The sequence below is a fragment of the Vicugna pacos genome, chromosome 19 (genome assembly GCF_048564905.1).
Source record: "Vicugna pacos chromosome 19, VicPac4, whole genome shotgun sequence".
NCBI lineage: Eukaryota > Metazoa > Chordata > Mammalia > Artiodactyla > Camelidae > Vicugna > Vicugna pacos.
In genome coordinates, this window is record NC_133005.1 from 45,757,008 (window position 1) to 45,762,902 (window position 5,895).

General features: G+C 61.7%; 1 long non-coding RNA gene across 1 annotated transcript; it reads left to right on the forward strand.

The window, feature by feature from the left end:
* The first annotated feature begins 3,528 nt into the window (after positions 1 to 3,528).
* On the forward strand, positions 3,529 to 4,539 carry LOC140687335 (uncharacterized). The gene is made up of 2 exons (XR_012061546.1): positions 3,529 to 3,679; positions 3,951 to 4,539. It is a non-coding gene; the product is annotated as an uncharacterized lncRNA (long non-coding RNA).
* The last annotated feature ends 1,356 nt before the right edge of the window (positions 4,540 to 5,895 follow it).

The window sequence follows — 5,895 nt, forward strand, 5'->3', positions numbered from 1 at the left end:
AGGTCACATCTGGGTGGCGAGAGAGCGTCGCCCCGTGGGCAGAGGCTGGGCCCTGCCTGTCACCGCTCCACGTGCACAGTGAAGTTCCTGCTGTTTTCCATCAGTTTCCACGGTTTATAACTGAATGTTGCCCCGACCAAGACAGAACAAACCAGGACACAGGAGAGCCCTCAGGTCGGCGCCTTCCCTCCCCACCAGCCGAGGGAATCAGTTTCCATGTTGGGCCCGTCCTGCCGAGGGCATGGCCAGCACCGGGAAGCCATGCCGGGGACGAGGACTGGAAGACCTGCCCGGCAAGGTGCGGCCGTGCGCAAGCCAGGCTTGAGATTCAGGGAAATCAGGAGACAGAAAGGTGGGTCTCCAGGAAATGCAAGCAGCCGGGCCCCCACGCAACCACACCTGCAGGAGGTGGGCGGAGCTTCGCGGGACAGGACCCTTGCCGGCCTGGGCCGGTTACCCCTCACCCCACGCCCCTGGGCTCTGCACAGTGAGCAGTGCGGGGCTGCTCAGAGCCAGGTCCAGGTGCTGGGCTCGGGGAGAGGAGCCCCGTGGAGGAAGGGGGACGGGGGTGGGGGGACGCAGCGAGCAGCAGGGGGCCTTCTCCCTGCAGCCTTGCCTTTCCTGGGTGCCCCTCCATCACCTGGCTCCCCTCTCTACTCCAGACAGCTCGGGGCCCACCGAGGCCTCAGGCCAGGGGTGGGGGTCTCCGGGTAGAAGGACACCTGAGGAGAGCTCAGCAGCCTTCACTTTGGCTGCTTGGACGCTGCTGGCAGCTGCCAGTGTCCCAGGGGACACACTGACACACCCTTCCTCTCCACGTCCTAGCCACCATCTTCTGCCCTGGCCGCTCCTGCCAGCCTCCGCCTGGAGGGCCCCAGGTCCCGAATAAGTGCCACCTAACTTCCGCAGGTGACACCCCACTCTTGCCTCCAGACCTGACTGTCCCTGAAACCCAGAGCAGCATGTCCAGCTGCTGACCTCGGTCACCTTGGAGTGTCCAGCAAGCATCTCGGTCTGGCCAAACCCAGAAACTTTGGCCAGCCCAGAGCTGCTCTCCCATCCCGCTCACCGCACGGGTGACCTTTACCTGTTATGCTGCTCCAAGAGCGCGTCCTGGGTCCTACCTACAAAGCATCTCTTCAATCGGCTTCCTTCTCACCACCCCTCCTGCCCCTACCACCTCTTGCCTGACCTCCCTGTGTTCGTTCTGGTCCCCTGCACCCACACCAGTCTGACTCCATGGGGGACATCTCCTGAGAGCACACTTAGGATTATGTCACAAAGCAGTTCAAACATCTCCATGGCTCTCCATTATTCTCCACATAAAGTTCAAGATCTTGCTGTGTGCTGGGAGGGGCGTTGGCATAAGGAAGACATCCACCCGTCACTTTCGTCACCACCATCATCATAATCCTCCACCACCTTCCTCGCCACCAGCACCACCACCACCACCAGCATCACTACCACCTTCCTCCTCATCATCATCACATCACAACCACCATCGCCACTGTCATGACCATCATCACCGCCACCTTCGTCACCATCGTTATCATCCTCACAGCTCACTTACAAAGCGAGGGGGAGTCTCCCTAGAAGTGGGACCCAGGAGGCAAGGGCCCCAGACGGTGCTCCTGCCGCTGTGAGCGAGGCCTGGACAGAAGGAAGTTAACACCTCCCAGGCCATTAGAGACATAACTAATGAAGGTTATGAGGAAAATATTTATTAAACACTCTTGGGGTTTTTCCATTTCCCTGATCTGAGGCAACCGGCTGTGAGTCACTTGTCACTGGAAGTTGAGTTCTCCAGGCTGGGCAGCCCCCACCTCGCTCGGCCAAGTGTGAAGCCTGCCATCCGGAACCCTGCCCCGCACGGCTGCCCCACGCCGGCTCCCGAAGCCTGGATCACACGCCACCGGGCGGGCACACAGACTGCGTTCGCCCTTCACCCACTGGTGGGCGCGTGGGCTGCTCCTGCCTCTTGGCAGCTGCGAATAATGTGTCTGTGAACACGGGTGTGCAGAGATCTTTCCGAGTCCTTGCTTTCAGTTCTCATGGGGATGATACGCTCAGAATGGCAGGACCGTGTGGTAATTCTGCTTTGGGCTTTTGTTTTGTTTTGTTTTTGTAGAATTGTCAGACGGTATTCCACAGCGGCTGCGCCAGCTTACAGGCCGTGGGTTCAGAGAAGCAGTGAAAAGGGGCTTGTAAGGCCTTGGAGGGCAGGGGCGCAGGTTCCCAGGAGGAGGCTGCTGGACGGTGGGCCTCCACCGGACAAACCTGAGTGGTTTGGAGGATGGGGGCTGATGGGCGGGGCCGGGCAGGGATGGGGCCTGGATGGAGCTGAGGGAGCAGCCTCGGGGCGGGGGTTTTGGCTTCACCTTAAGCGGTAGCAGTGCGGTCCGCACAGGAGGAGGTGGGGGGCCTGGCTGCAGTCACTGGGGTGCCCAGGCTCGGAGCTGGCCCCATGACCTGGTGGGTCCTGGCCCTTCCAGGAGCATCTGGAGGGGGTTGTGGGAAGCACTTCGGCGGAGACGGTCCACCCGGCCTGGCCCCCACCCCCAGGCGAGAGGAGGAGCCACCAGGAGAAGAAGACGGCCAGGAGGAAGGGGAGCCTCTGAAGGCCTTGCTGAGGCCGGGAGGAGGCCCGGCGGGGCCTGCACACACGGGCACCCTCAGGCCCTGCGGAGCCTTGAGTCACCCCACTTCCTGCGACGAACAGGCCATCTGGGATCCGGAAATTGAGCCGGCTCTTCAAATGCCCTCTGGGTCTCCATGTTCTGGGGTTTAATAGAACATTCAGGCCTCTCAGTGAGCCAGAAAATCGCATTTCTACCTCGGAATGAGAAAATGAAAGTTCTCCCCAGTGGGAAAGGGCCCAGGCCCTCTGCAGGGCGCTGGCCGCCGGCCACGTCCTCATGGAGAGCTTGGGAGAGAGTTCCTCACCCTTCAGTGGGCTAGGCTGTGGTTCACCTTCTCTGAGAACCCACCTGAACCCTCCTCACCCCCTGGACTGGCACTTCAAGGTCAGAGCAAGTTGGTGGCTGCCGGCTTCCGGGCCCCGCAGACAGCAGACACTTCTTGGGAAGAAATCTCGGGGACCAGGAGGCACCCTCTTTTGTGCCCCTGGGCTCTCTCCTGATGTCCTCCAGGCCCTTGCAGTGGCCTCGGCCAGGCAGCTCTCCACCCGCAAGCCGGGAGCCTCCAGTCACTGTGCCCCCAGGCGGGTTTCCTCGGGGGGACACACCCTTGGGCAAAGCCCTGAAGTCCCAGCTTGTCCCCAGGAGGGCCACCTTGCGGTCTTCTCCCCCCTGCAGCACTCTCCCTCCCAGACGCAGGCCCCGCAAGCCCCTTCTACCTGCAGTCTCAGTGGTTCTGTCTCCTTGCAGACCCCGCCCCCCCCCGAGACAGACCCCGCATTCCTGGCAGCCCCTCTGCCTTTGTCCACAGAGCCCACTCGGCCCTCCCGCCCACACCCGCAGGCTCGCCCACCATGGTGTGCCTCCCTTTACAGCTGCCCCAGAGCCATTTCACACCAACTTTAACACCAGGACACACAGGACGTGCCGAGACCCCGGGCAGCAGCAACCCCCAGAGGTGGCGTGTCCCTCCCAGCACTGACGGAGACCCGCCTGAGGGCAGCCGGCCGCCACCTCCCTGTCACCAGTTGAAGCCCCCAGAGGTAGGTTTCTCGGTTGGGAACGTGTCTCTCATTTTCCAGGAGAGGGCTCCAGGGCCTGATCAGCCGGGGGAAGCAGGGCTGTCCAGGATGTCTGGCTGCAGCTGTCCCTCTGAAGGCTGAAAAGGTGGGGGAAGAAGGTGGGTCAAGGGTTCAGTCAGCCCTGGTCCCTCGGTGAGTGGGGGCGGCAGGAAGGGGTCATCCCAGGAAGCTGTTCTAGGTCCCTGATAAGGCCGTGCTGAGCAGAGGGGACAATGGGGGTGGCTTTTTATAGCTCTTTACAGAGACACAGAGCTCAGCAATGCCTTGGCTTCCCAGGGGATGAAGGAGACACGGTTCTGGAAGACTTCCTGGAGGAAGCAGGATAGAGGTTTGCACAGTCATCAGAGGAGGGAACGTTCAGGAACCCTGCAGTGCAAAGGCCGGGGGTGGGGTGGGGGCACCACCCCGGGTCCTGGCTGGAGTGGGCAAGGCAGGGAGGGGCTGGCCGGCGGTGGGCTGGGCTGGGCCAGGACCCAAGAGCCCAAGTGGGTGTGAGCTCCAGCACCAGGCCAGTGGGGGACACAGGACAAAGCCACTGGACAAGGGAAGGACAGGGTGGAAGGGGTGTGGGGGGGGTCCAGAGGCTGAGTGCCGGACAAGCCGCCCCAGCGCCCCTGGAAGCAGGGGCCCCTGCCTTTCGCCCCCCTGGGCCGTCTCTCCTTTTTGCTGGTTGTCACGAGCAGCAGTCGGGGCATTTGCTCCTGAGGGGGCAGCAGCTTTGGGGTGAAGATGCCCCCTGAGGCAGTGTCTCCGCAGCAGGGAAAGGTCGTGTCCACTGAGTTTGCTGAGATTCCCACCCAAATAAACCATGAAGAAATGCCCATGCGGCTCTGTGAATAACTGCTGATAAGCTGAGTGTTTGCATTTAATGTTTTTAACACAAAAACACCCTCAGTGCACCACCGCCTTCCTAGTCACACGGCAATGGCAGGGCCTGCAGACACCACTCTGCCTTACAGGCGGGCGGGCTGGCGCGGGCGCCAGGCGGAAGGCCCGGCGGGCGCCTTGTTGCTTGTCAGTGGAACCCGTGAGGCACAGTTGTGTTTGAAGCTAAGTAACGCCACCCCTGGCGTGAGGCCCTTCCGGGACGTGAGGTCTCTGCCACATGGACCTTCTGACCCCAGCTCCGCCCCCAGACTGGCACGGCGGGCCCCGGGCAGGCCTGGGCAGAGCCAATGCGCTCCGCCTGGCAAGGTCATTTGCCTCTTGTGGAAGCGAATGCAGAAGGACCACCCAGGTGGGTCCACGGTGAAACTCAAACGCGTTTTACAGGGAAACACTGGGCAGCTGTGGCCCTGCGTCTGGAAAAGGGCTGGGCTTCGCGGGCACTGGGCCTGGCACGCCTGTGCCTGCCACTCCGGCAGTGTCTGTGCCATGCAGCCGCCAGCTGCTGCTCCCACTCTACCTAGTCCACCTTTCCTGGAACTTAGGGTGCCCCACGTGTCCTTAGGACTCCAGGCTCTAAGGAAGGGCGGGGAGGTCCAGACCCCATCTTTCCCACCCACAACGTAGTTTCTAACACCAGCCTCTCTGAGCAATGACCAGCTGGTGGCTTCTAAGGAGAACGTGACACCGCGTCTGTCTGCCCAGACGCGGAAGCCTGAGCCATCACCGGCGGCACCCACCAGACGCGAGTGCTGTGAATGGGGGTCTCTGTCCTCCGGGGCCCAGAGCTCCCATCACTGCCGCCAAACGCGTGTAATTCCAAGTGATTTATCGGTGCATCTGCGACCCCAGGGGGAGCCTCCCCATCCACCAGCCTTTTGGGAGCACGCTTGGGACCCACGCACGAGAATCAGAGTCCCCAGCCGCTGCCTTCAAAGACTGCAGAGCCTCTAAAAAGACAAAGGGGGAATTGAAACTCCATCTCCGGAGAGTCACCTTGCTGGGGAGACACAAAGATGGAGGAACAGAGGGGGGTCTGTGGCCTCTCACAATTCAGCAGGCACTGGCCAGCATCCTGGCTCGGGGGGGCCGACATCTCGGTTCACATGGCAGGCTAGCAAAGCTGCGCGATCGGACATGGAGACCCTGCTGACAGCTGCGTCTTGGAAGGTTTATGTGGCCCTGCACAGCGCTAAGCACCGTGGGAACAGTAGGAAACTGAGGCCCAGGGAAGCTGATGCAGAGCCCGAGGGAAAGGTCAGAAAGTGCCTTGTAGAGTCCGGAGTCTTCGG